The sequence below is a fragment of the Oryctolagus cuniculus genome, chromosome 1, assembly GCF_964237555.1.
Source record: "Oryctolagus cuniculus chromosome 1, mOryCun1.1, whole genome shotgun sequence".
Taxonomy (NCBI): domain Eukaryota; kingdom Metazoa; phylum Chordata; class Mammalia; order Lagomorpha; family Leporidae; genus Oryctolagus; species Oryctolagus cuniculus.
Window position 1 is genome coordinate 136,595,033 of NC_091432.1, and position 13,052 is coordinate 136,608,084.

At 41.5% G+C, this 13,052-nt stretch overlaps 1 long non-coding RNA gene across 12 annotated transcripts in view; it reads left to right on the top strand.

Moving 5' to 3' along the window:
• The window catches only part of LOC127491474 (uncharacterized), a 244,838-nt gene that overhangs the window by 11,941 nt on the left and 219,845 nt on the right, over positions 1-13,052 (top strand). For all 12 annotated transcript variants that reach the window (XR_011378960.1, XR_011378956.1, XR_011378961.1 and 9 more), the window contains exon 2: positions 11,329-11,393. This is a non-coding gene — a long non-coding RNA (uncharacterized lncRNA). The remainder of the gene's footprint in view (positions 1-11,328; positions 11,394-13,052) is intronic.

Below are 13,052 nucleotides of genomic sequence, written 5' to 3' on the forward strand. Positions count from 1 at the left end.
CAAATGGCCAACAGGCACATGAAAAAATGTTCAAGATCACTAGCAATCAGGGAAATGCCAATCAAAACCACAATGATGTTTCACCTCACCCCGGTGAGAATGGCTCACATTCAGAAATCTACCAACAATAGGTGCTGGAGAGGATGTGGGGAAAAAGGGACACTAACCCACTGTTGGTGGGAATGCAAACTGGTTAAGCCACTATGGAAGTCAGTCTGGAGATTCCTCAGAAACCTGAATGTAACCCTACCATACAACCCAGCCATCCCACTCCTTGGAATTTACCCAAAGGAAATTAAATTGGCAAAAAAAAAAAAAAGCGGTCTGCATCTTAATGTTTATCACAGCTCAATTCACAATAGCTAAGACCTGGAACCAACCCAAATGCCCATCAACAGTAGACTGGATAAAGAAATTATGGGACATGTACTCTATAGAATACTACGCAGCAATCAAAAACAAGGGAATCCAGTCATTTGCAACAAGATGGAGGAATCTGTAAAACATTATGCTGAGTGAATTAAGCCAGTCTCAAAGGGACAAATATCATATGTTCTCCCTGATTGGCGTCAACTAACTGAGCGCCAAAGGGGGAAAGTTGTTGAAGTGAAATGGACACTATGAGAAACAGTGACTTGATAAGCTCTTGTCCGGACTGTTGATGTACAATGTAATACTTTATCCATTTTAGTATTTTCTCTTTGTTTTTTTTCTAGTACTATTGGTTGAACTCCGTGATTATCACACAATTATTCTTAGGTGTTTAAATTTTAACTGAAAAGTGATACCTCTTAAATATAACAGTGGGAATAAGAGAGGGAGGAGATGTACAATTTGTGACATGCTCAATTGGACTTGCCCCTTACGGTGGATTTAGAATCGTGCCAGGGGAGCCCAATACAATCCCATCAAGGTGGCAGGTACCAATGCCATCTCACTAGTCCAAGTGATCAATTTCAGTTCACAATTGATCACACTGATAGGTCTAAGAGTCAAAGGGATCACACCAACAAGACTAATGTCTGCTAATATTAACTGATAAAATCAAAAAGGGAGAGAACCATCCATCATGGGAAGCGGGATACACAGCAGACTCATAGAATGGCAGATGTCCTAAATAGCACTCTGGCCTCAGAATCAGCCCTTAAGGCATTCAGATATGGCTGAAGAGCCCATGAGAGTATTTTACGCATGGAAAGCCAAGACACTCTGGAAAAAAAAAAAAGAAGACCTAAATGAAAGATCTCTGCAAGTGAGATCCCAGTGGAAAGAATGGGGCCATCAAAGAAGGAGGTACCTTTCTCTGAAGGGAGGAGAGAACTTCCACTTTGACTATGACCCTGTCGGAATAATGTCGAAGTTGGCAAACTCAAAAGGCTTCCATAGCCTTGGCTACTCATGACTAGAGCCTAGGGAGATTACTGACACCATAAACAAGAGTGTCAATTTGTTAAGTGAACAACAGGAGTCACTGTGTACTTATTTCTCATGTGGCATCTGTCCTTAGTGTGTTGTCCAATGTGAGTAGTGCTATAACTAGTACTCAAACCGTATTTTACACTTTGTGTTTCTGTGTGGGTGAAAACTGATGAAATCTTTACTTAATATATTCTAAATAGATCTTCTGTATATAAAGATAATTGAATGGGAATGTGAGAGGGAGCGGGAGATGCGAGGGGTGTGAGTGGGAGGGAAATTATGGGGGGGGGAAGCCATTGTAATCCATAAACTGTACTTTGGAAATTTATATATACTAAATTAAAAAAATGAAAAGAAAAGAAAGTCGAAAGACCAGTGTTCCACACAAGTCTGGGCAAGGGCTAATAAACAATAATAAAATCACAAAAAAAGATTTACTTATTTATTTAAGAGGCAAAGTTACAGACAGAGGGAGAGATAGAGAGATCTTCCTCTGCTGGTTCACCCCCCAAATGGCTGCAATGGCCAGAGCTGGGTTGATCCGAAGCCAGGAGTCAGGAGCTTCTTCTGGGTCTCCCACACGGGTGCAGGGGCTCAAGAACTTGGGCCATCTTCCACCATTAGCAGGGAGCTGGTTCAGAGTGGAACAACCAGGATTTGAAGCAGCCTCCACTGTGGAGGCAGGCATTGCCAGTGGCATCTTTACTTGCTACGCCACGATGCTGGCCCGGTATTGCCAGAGTCAGCTTACCTGTGCCGCAACACTGGCCCCATATCCACTTTTGATGTTAGTAATTTGGATCTTGCTTAAGGTTTGCCTTTGTTTTAGGTGGTGGCTTAACCCACTGCACCACCTTACCAGCCTCTCTGTGAATTTTTAGATCTAGTTAGATTTAGTTGCCAATTCCTATATTTCTTTACTTTTGCCTGGTTGTTCTGTTCTTATTGCGGGTGGTGGTTGTGGTGTATCCAGAACCCTAACTATTGTTGTAGAACAACTTCTGCATTTTTAAAATTTTTTAAAATTATTTTATTTAACCATTTTTATTAACATGAAATACATATATTATATATATATATATATAGGGTACAGTGCAATATTTCAGTGCATACACACTGTGAACCAAGCAAACTAGGAGGTCAGTTTCCTTATCTTTGTTCTTAAATCCTGCTAGCTCCTCTATTCCAGTTTATTATAATTCATATATATTATTGTGAATTAAAGTTGTCCCACTGTGCTTTGGAACACTAGAACTTGGTACTTCTGTCTGACTTACTTCAGAACCCATTATTTAGCTCCTTTTTATTCCTCTACCCTTTCCAGCCTCTAGTGAACACTGTTCTAAGTTCAGATGGACTACTTAAAAAAAATTAATGTATTGATTTGAAAGGCAGAATGGTGGTGGTGGGTGAGTGGGTGGGTGGAGATCTGTGTGCTGGTTCACTCCCCAGATGGCCACAGCAGGTAGATGTAGACCAGGTTGAAGCCATCAGCAAGGAACTGCATCCTGGTCTCCCACCTGGGTGGCAGGGCCACCTTCCGCTGCCTGATTGGAAGCAGGGCAGCCGGGATGCCGCTCTCTGATGTGGGGTGCCGCATTGCAAGTGGTGGCTTTTACCCGCTTTAGCTTCCATATATATGTGAACCTACAGTATTTGTCTTTCTGCAGGTGGCTTGTTTCACTTAACAGAACGAGCTACAGTTCTGTCTACATAGCTGGAAATGTCAGGATTTCCTTCCTTGTTATGGTTCAATAGTATTCTATTGTGACATATACCACGTTGTGTTTATCCATCAGTGGGCATCTGGGCTGATTCCATAGCTTGGCTGTTGTGAGGAGTGCAGCTGTCTCTTTCATGTGCTGATTTGTTTCCAGATCTTCTGTTTCCCTTTTTAATTCTGACAATTTTTGCTTTGTATATTTTGGTGTCTATTATTAGATGCATAGGTTAACACTTATACCTTCTTTCTGCTGAACCATTTGGTAATATCTTGTTTTATTAATGTATTCTTTGTCTCTGGCATCCTTGTTTATTTAAAGCCATTTTGTCTGATACTAGAGTAGACACTGCTGCCCAGTTTTGGTTACTGTATGCATGGGGTATCTTTTTCCGTCCATTCCCTTTGAACCTTGTGCCATTGACTCCAAAGTCAGAATCTTACAGGTGACATTTAGTGGAATCGATTTTCTTTAATCTACACTCTTCCAATGTCTGTCTTTTGGTTGGCAAATTTAGTCCATGTACATTTCATTACTGATAAAGAGAACATATTTCTGTTGTTTTACTACTGTGATTGCTTTCTATATGCCTTATTGCTTTCTTATTCCTCATGTCCTGAATATTTGGATTTCTACTGGGACTGATTTTGAGGTATGGTATTTCCCATAAAAAATTTTTATTCATTTTAATGGGTCACCATCATAGGTTAGAGGCAGAGAAAATTTCAAGTTAAGAATTTTAATCTGGGGCGGGCGCCGTGGTGCAGTAGGCTAATCCTCTGCCTGTGGTGCAGCATCCCATATGGGTGCCAGTTCTGGTCCTAGCTTCTCCATTTCCCATGCAGCTCTCTGCTGTGGCTTGAGAAAGCAGTAATAGACGGCCCAAGTGCTTGGGCCCTGCACCCACATGAAAGACTGGGAAGAAGCTCTTGGCTCCCGGCTTCGGATCGGCCCAGCTCTCACTGTTGCAGCCAACTGGGGAGTGAACCAGTGGAAGGAAGACCTCTCTGTCTCTCCCACTCACTGTCTGTAACTCTGCCTCTCAAATTAACTTAATTAAATATTTTAAAATATTAATTTTAATCTCATGCATCATTCATATATAGACTTAGGATTTTAGCATTGTTTAAGACTGAAGGCAGTCATTTGAAATCTGGGTTGAGGAAAAACTTTTTAAACTAATTAAATTGAAGTGTAATGAGATACTTTCTCTTGACATGAGGCTCCATTTATTTGTAATAAAATGTCATAGAGGAAAAAAAAAGTATGTGAAAATTTTTTGTGGAACAGGTTTGAACCATCCATCCAGACTTACTTGATTTCCATTAGGATGCAAGATCAGGAAAGAGAAAACGTAAAAGCTTCTTTTTATTTTGTAGATTGACTCTTACCTTTTTTTCCTAAAAATGATGACAGTAATCTAGGTAAACTAAATTTTCCTGTTTGCAGATTGGGCTAAAAATTCATAAATCAGTCAGTGGATGTCATATGAGTAAGGTAACTAGATGAAAATGTGTACCTCACTACAGTAATTTAGACAAGGTTAATATCACTCAAACCCTCTCCAGTGTTTGTATTTCTTTCTTAAACATTAATCTAAGGTAGTACTCTCCATGACTGTTGCTAGAAATGGTAGTTGTCTTTCTTTAGATTACCGGTGTTATTTGCCTCTTGTGCTCAAGATTTCTCACTTTTTTGTTAGTGATGTTGTCAAGGGCATCTTCTTTGGGTTGCTTCTTATTAAATAAGCTGGATTTGCAGGTCTGCCTTTCCTTCGTTCTTTCCTTCCTTCCCTCCTCCTTTTTTTCTTTTAATCATCTATTTGTTTGAAAAGCAGTGTTAGAGGGAGACACAGAGAGATCTTCCATCCACTGGTCACTCCTCAAGTAGCCTCAAAGGCTGAGGCTGGGCCAGGCTGAAGCCATGTGGGTGTTTGGGCCATCTTCTGTTGCTTTCCTAGGTGCATTAGCAGAGAGCTGGACTGGAAGTGGAGGAGCCAGGACTTGAACCAGTGCTCATACAGGGTGCCAGCATCACAGGCTGTGCCATGGATTTGCCATTTTGCATTTCAGTGATAGAGCTGGTATTGGGGAATAGTGAAATGGTGCGTTCCTTTGAGTGTTCCTAAAAGTGATTTCCTTTCTGATCATGAAGTGGTGATGAGAAGTTGACAGAAGGTGATGACTTCTCAGTGTTCTTATTTTCTCCAACCAGCTTCCAGGATCTTCAGCTGCAGTTGTCCACAGTCTAGCCAGGGAAGTATCTAATATTTTACAGTCAAGCTTATCACTGTTCAGTAGACCAATGTTCTGCAGATGTTTTTCAGCACTGGAAACTTTTTGTCTAATGGTATTTGGCAGGGAAATCCTTGTGTAAATAGATGAGCATAAAATAGTGAAGTTGTTGTGGTGGAATGAGAACTGGATCAGGGCGTGTAAGCAAAGACAATGAAAGGGCATGATAGTTTCTCACACTGAACCTATTTAAACGATTTAGATTGAACTTGCAAGCGTGAGCTGTGTGTTTCTTTGTATTTTTTAGCAGTTTATTTAACTTAAAAACTTGTGTATGTGAACTAGTCATGTAATTAGAATATACAAGTTGAATTTTAGTGTAGGCATCAGAATTTCTTTGACTTTTCTGCAGAATGAAAATTAGGACAACTTAAGTGTGTGAGATTCTAATACCTTGTGTGTGCACACCAGTGCCTGCTGGCTCTCTGATGGGCTTGATTTCAGTCTTAAGTCGGTGAGACCAGAACAGTTTTTAGATCCGTCATGCTCTGGAACTAGCTCCAGTTGAGAGCAAAAGATCAGGATAACCTCAAAAAATGTGACCTGTTTTTAACACTAGAGCAGACAAAATTGTTTGCTTTTTGTTAGGTGCTTTTTGTCAGGCTATCTAGAGCAGACTGATACTGCTTTCATGATTTTCTGCTGTTAAGGTCAAATTCCTGTATTAACAAGTTTTAAATGTATTTACTTTTATCTGTACTTGTATTTGAAAGTCAGAGAGGGCAAGAGAGAGAGGGAAAGAGAGAAAGAATTAGGTAGCTGGGGCTGGCCAGGTTGAAGTAGGAGGCTGGCACTCAATACAGATCTACCCTGTGGGTGGCAAGGACTCAGGTGCTGGAGCCATTCCTTGCTGCCTTCCAGGGTGAGAGTCAAGGTGAAGCTGGACTGGAAAGTGGAGGAGGGGCTAGAGTCCAGGCACTCTGAGGGGGCGTGTGGCCGTCCCAACCTGCATCTCAGCTGCTGCACTCAATGCCTACCCCACATTTAATTCTAGCATAAGCCACCTCTAAATATATAAAAAATCAACTCATACGTTAGCGACATCCCACTTTAGGGAACTGTACACGTGAATCTTTATGTAGAAGTATGGATGGAGGCTGGCACTGTGGTGTGGCAGGTTAAGCCGCCATCTTGAATGCTGGCTTCCTGTATGGGGACTGGTTCAAGTCCTGTCTGCTCCACAGATCCAGCTGCCAGCTAATGCACTTGGGAAAGCAGCAGAGGGTGGCCCATGTGCTTGGGCCCCTGCATCCACGTGGGAGACTGGATGGGGTGCCTGGCTCCTGGCTTTGGTCTGGTCCAGCCCTGGTTGTTGCAGTTATTTGGAGAGTGAACCAGCGGATGAAAGATCTTTCTGCCCTCTCTGTCTCTGACTTTCAAATAAATAATAAATAAATCATAAAAAAAGAAACATGGATGTTTCAGTGAGGCTCTGCACCTCTGCTGGATAATTCGGAGTTCATCTCCAAGGACCTTGTGGGTTAGTAATTCTGCTTTTGTTTTGCATTGTATTGTATCATAGGAGGCAGACTCTGAGGCAGCATAAAGGAACATTTGAATTATTAAAGTTCCCACATAGACTGTTAAGTTTTGTTGAGGTATAACTTACATACCATACCAATTATACATTTATAGTATACAGCATAAAGTATACTTTTTTTAAAAAAAGATTTATTTATTTTACTTGAAAATCAGAGTTACACAGAGAGAGAAGGAGAGGCAGAGAGAGAAAGGTCAGCCATTTGCTGCTTCACTCCCCAATTGGCCGCAACAGCTGGAGCTGTGCTAATCCGAAGCCAGGAGCCAGGAACTTCTTCCAGGTCTCCCACATGGGTGCAGGGGCCCAAGGACATGGGCCATCTTCTACTGCTTTCCCAGGCCATAGCTCTCTAGCAGAGAGCTGGATTGGAAGTGGAGCAGCAGGGACTCAAACCGGTTCCCATATAGGATGCCAGCGGTGCAGGTGGAGGATTAACCTACTGCGCCACAACACCGGCCCCTCACCTCCTGCTTCTTAAGGTCTCCATTAGCAGGAAGCAGGATTGGGAGTGGGATCAGGATTGAACCCGGGCACTCTGTTGTTGGAGGCAGGCATCCCAAGCAGCATCTTAACCACTGTGCCAATATTTAAGTTCTTTGCATCACCAACTAATATTCCTTTGTAAGGACATACATTTGAATTGTTTTCTCTCTTTGGCTATTATGAATAAAGCTTTTCTGAACATTCATACAGGTTTTTATGAGGACGTATGTTTTCATTTCTTTCGAGTATATGCCTAGGAGTGGACTAGTTGAGTCGTATGGTGGGCACTTTAAATGAAACTTCTTTATTTGAGAGACGGGGCAGGGAGGGTGGAGAGCTCTGAGAGAGCTCCCATCGGTTGGTTCACTCTCCAAATGCCTAGAGCAGCAGCCTGGAACTCAGCCCACATCTTCCACATGGGTAGCAGGAATCTCACTGAGTCCTTATTGCTGCCTCCCAGGGTATGTATGAGCATCACGCTGGAGTCAGGAACCAGAGCTAGACAATGAACCAGTACTCTAGTGTGGGATGTGGGCGATTTTTTAAATGTTCTCTTTTTTTTCTTTTAAAGATGTATTTATGGCCAGCTGCACGACTCACTAGGCTAATGCTCCACCTGTGGTGCCAGCACCCCAATGTCTAGTGCTGGTTGGGATGCCGGGTACTAGTCCCGGTTGCTCCTCTTCCAGTCCAGCTCTCTGCTATGTCCTGGAGTTCAGTGTGGTTCACAGATGGCTTCTTCTTGCTAGGGGAAAGCCAGATCTTCTGGTTTTCTTTTTATGGGTATTGGCCCATTCATGAGGTCTCTACACTGATGACCCAATTATCTTCTTCTCAAAGACTCCACCTTCTCATACCTTTACTAATGTGTTTTCCTCCAGAGTTTTAAAAGGGCTACTCAGGATGTTGTATTAAGAATCAAATGTGGGAGGTCAAAGGTAGAAGGCTTGACTGTGGTTAGTAGGTAGTGAGGTGATGAGATTCTGGGTATGTTTTGAAAGTAGTGGGAGTCAGGACTTTCTGATGGATTGGTGTGGGTCTGCGGCAGGAGACAAACAAGTAAGGTCTTGAGCCGAGCAGCTGGGGAGGATTGTTTGTGACTCTGGAAGAGCTAGGGGTGGAGCACTGTTGGATTGATTTTGAGTTGGTAATATTGTTAGGAGATCCAGGTGGAGATGTTTGAGTTGTCAGGAAGCTGGATGATGTGACCGGCGAACAGACTGTAGGTAGAAGAGGACAAGAAGGACCTGAGCCTTGGGCATTCTGTAGAGGAGACTTTGAAGTGACCTGTGTGGTAGGCAGCAAAGAGACTACTGCCAGGAGAGAGTGTTTGCAGGAAGAAGGTGCATTTGCTGCTGCTGGTAGGACGCATGAGAAGAGGACTGGTCATGGACCATCAACGGGTTGCATAACAGGAGGTCGCTGGTTGCTGACTGACATGGGCAGAGCCTGCCTGTAATGCACTCACTAGAGAAAGGGAAGACAGGGCTGTGGACACTGTGAGTGAGTAACTGCTTTCAGGAGGAGAGAAAGGAGACTCCAGCTGGATAGGGGCAGTGGGAGGAAGAAAGTTTTTTTCTTTAAGACAGATTTTATGGTGATGAAAACAGTCCAATGATGTGGAAAGAGTAGATTGTGTCTAAATTTAGTGGTTGGTTACTGTAATCACTCCTCTGCTTATGCTTGCAGCTTCTTTGTCCCTGTCTTGTCACACTTGCTTGGCAAAGCCTTGAACTCGGTGAGATACAAGGCCTCTGTTTCTAGGTGCCCAATATTACTGCACCATAGTGCAGTGATCACAGACATTCACAGCATAAGGAAGCTTTTTATTTACTCTAAAGCGCTCTGGCTTCCAGCTTCAGCAATTGAAAGCTGTAGTACACAGTGGATTAGCCCTAGGATAATAGGATTGAAAGCTGATCTTTTTTTCCCAGCTAACTCTAAAAGTCCCAGAAAGTAGAATTCTTTGAGGTTGTCGGTTTCATTAGTGAAAATTGTTTGCCAGGAGTTACATATTTAGTGGCTGAGAATTTTCCATAATGGTGAGGCTGGAGATATGGAGGAGCTAAGAAGTTATTTGCAATCAGAAATTTTTAGGTAGCTCTGTTTCATGGTCTCTTCCTCTGTTGTCCTGGACATTTCCTGAGTTCGTGGAGTCTCAGTTTCCTGGATTCTGGGCAGAATACCCGTGCTTCTGTGCCCCTTCCTTTTCTTTTTTGTCACTGTGGACTTAAACAGAACTTTATTTCTTTATTCTCTGCTATTTTTGTTAGTCTTTCTGGAGAGAGAGAGAGAATGTTGTTAACTTGTATAGTGACTTACAAATTTGAATAACTTCTTAACTGTAGAAATAGAGTTTTCTATGGCAAGTACCCAAAATTCGCCTTTATAGTTCTAATAAAATTTGCAGTGACCTTTTCATGATATGCGCTGTTAATGTAGTTTTAGAAAAAGTCTTAGCACTCAACAAGTAGAAATGACATAATTTGTGTTTATGACAGCAAGAGTGCTTTTGAAAACACATATGATTTTCCCCCCTACCTTTAGGTATATAGTGATTCTTAATACTTTAGAAGCTGGGAAAAGTTACTCTGAATTTGTAGTCACTTTAAAAAGATGAGTCTATTAAAAGAAAGAATAAGTAGCAGTGTAAAATTCCTCATGGACTTTAAAATGTGCTAATTTTTGTGCATGGTCCTAAATACCTATTTCCTTTGCTTTTCAGTTGTATTTTGTTGAAAAGTTCTTATTGGAAGAAAAATTACAGATTCAGAAAAAATTCTGAAAAAAGTTAAGCCATTTCAAGTCTGCTGTTTTCCATGTTTGTTGTGGTATAAATATAGCATTACTAAAAACAGGGTCATTGTTTCACTTTTCAGGACACCACAAAACTCTTCTTTTCTAAGCATTGCTATATAAAAGTAAAAGACATTCAGGTGTTTTTTGGTGAATAGAACATTAATCTGAACAATAATAAGAATTGTGTGTCTTGCTATTGAAGGTTGTTTAAAGTGTACAAAGTGTATTTTCTAAATATGGAGGGAAAATGTGCATTATGTACATTCAGCAAGATAATGATATAGGTTTCTTTTACTCTGTTGAATCAACCTGTTACTAATTGAAAGTGTTCTCGTATAGAAATAATCATACTTAAATAAGTATGGCCATTGTATGAATGGCAAACAATAAGTACATTGATCACAGGATGCAGTGGTTAGTTCAAGTATTTTAAGGTGGAATATTAGAACAGTAAGAATGTCTCAAAAGAATGCCTAACAGCAGATCACAAACTGCATTTTTGTAGCACCAGGATTTTGCTAACGTCCTCCTGGCTGATTTTAGGTATTTTAATCGTCAGATGTTCCACATCGAGGTGACCCACCAGAAGCACTTAAAAAACCCTTTTGGTTTCCAGTGCTGTCTTGTGTTGCCGACAATGAAAATTTTTTGTTGCCTGGCTTTTATGACATCTTTTTTTTTTTTTTTTTGACAGGCAGAGTGGACAGTGAGAGAGAGAGACAGAGAGAAAGGTCTTCCTTTGCCGTTGGTTCACCCTCCAATGGCCACCACGGCCAGCGCACCGCGCTGATCCGAAGCCAGGAGCCAGGTGCTTCTCCTGGTCTCCCATGCGGGTGCAGGGCCCAAGCACTTGGGCCATCCTCCAGTGCACTCCCGGGCCATAGCAGAGAGCTGGCCTGGAAGAGGGGCAACCGGGACAGAATCCGGCGCCCCAGCCAGGACTAGAACCCAGTGTGCCGGCGCCGCAATGCGGAGGAGTAGCCTAGTGAGCCATGGCACCCGCCTTATGACATCTTAAAAATAGAAAACACAGTTGTGTAAGTGTTTAATGTCATTAACATTTTTCTTTCAGATTACCCGCAATGATGAAATGAAGTAACTCAAGATGAGCAAGTTAAAAGTTGTATCAGAGAATAGGTAATTCTAAATATTTATATATATAGAATATATATAATTGTTAGAAACTCATTACTTACAAATGCTATTCATGTTTAATAGTATGTTTATATTATTTTGTTAGTATTTATTAATATTAAGGCAGTAGTCAGTACACTATGACTCATGGCCATGTAAGGCCTCTCTCTCTGTTTTGTGTGGCCTGTGACCTAAGAATGGGTTTTATGTTTTTAATTGCTTTTAAAAAGTCAGAATAATACTTTGTGACACTTGAGAACTGAAGGAAATTTGGGTTTGAGTTCTGTGAAGAGAATTTTATTGGAACACAGCCATGCTCCTTCCATGCTGCATTTGCATTGTGGTTGCCAAGTGGAGGAATTTGACAGACTGTGGCTCACAATGCCTAAAATATTTGTTATCTGGACCTTCGCAGGAAATGTTTGACTTAGGAATAAGAGCTCATTATATCATCTCTGTGAAAGTTCTTAAGTGCCAAGGAATTGTCTGAAGTTTGTTTAAAATCAGGCAAACTGGTTCCATGTTCAGGTTTTCTTAGCTGTACAGCCTTGTACAGTCTGCTTAACTGCTACACCTCAGTTTTGTCATCTATAAAATTAGTTCAATGATAATACTGTTATAATAAGGATGTGAAGATTAAATAGTGCCTGGCTGACTCAGTAAATGACAGCTTGTTAATATCAATAGTAACCAACATTTCTGTTTTTTTTTTTTTTTTAAGATTTTTTTATTTATTTGAGAGAGTTACAGAGAGAGAGAGAGGGAGGTCTTCCATCCACTGGTTCACTCTCCAGATGGCTGCAATGGCCAGAGCTTGGCCAGTCTGAAGCCAGGAGCCAGGAGCTTCTTCTGGGTCTCCCACATGGGTGCAGTGGCCCAAGGGCTTGGGCCATCTTGCACTGCTTTCCCAGGTCATGGCAGAGAGCTGGATCAGAAGTGGAGCAGCCAGGTCTTGTACCAGCACCCATATGGGATGCTGGTGCCCCAGGTAGTGGCTTTACCCAATACCTCACACTGCCGGCCCCAACATTTCTGTGTTATGTTAAAATAACTCATTTACCAAAGCAAACATATTTAGTAAGAAGAGTGACATAGTTTTACAACATTTTTGTAGATCTTTGTTATGTTTGGCTTAATGGAAGAAAGAAGTCTCTTATCTGCTTCTGAGTTCAAACTGTTGTGACACAAACACACACAGAGATGAATGCATACACACATATATGTACACATACACATATACAAGTTTTTGTGTGGTGTTATGGTTGACAGATGGGTCTTAGGAGTTCCAGAATGTTTGGAAAGAGAGAAAGCATTAGAGGGCCTTTTTAGTGAAGTAATAAGAAGAAACTTCCCTCATTTGGAGAAAGAAAGGGACATCCAAGTAGAGGAAGCACATAAAGCTCCTAATAGACATGACCAGAAAAGATCTTCATCCGACACATTGTAATCAACTCTCCACAGTAAAACATAAAGAGAAGATTCTAAAATGTGCACAAGAGAAATGCCAGATTACTTTCAGAGGATCTCCAATTAGACACACAGCTGACTTCTCATCAGAAACCCTACAGGCTAGGAGAGAATGGTGAGATACATTCCAAGTCTTAAGAGAAAAAAAAAAAACTCAACTCAGAATACTACACCCTGCAAAGCTCTCATTTGTGA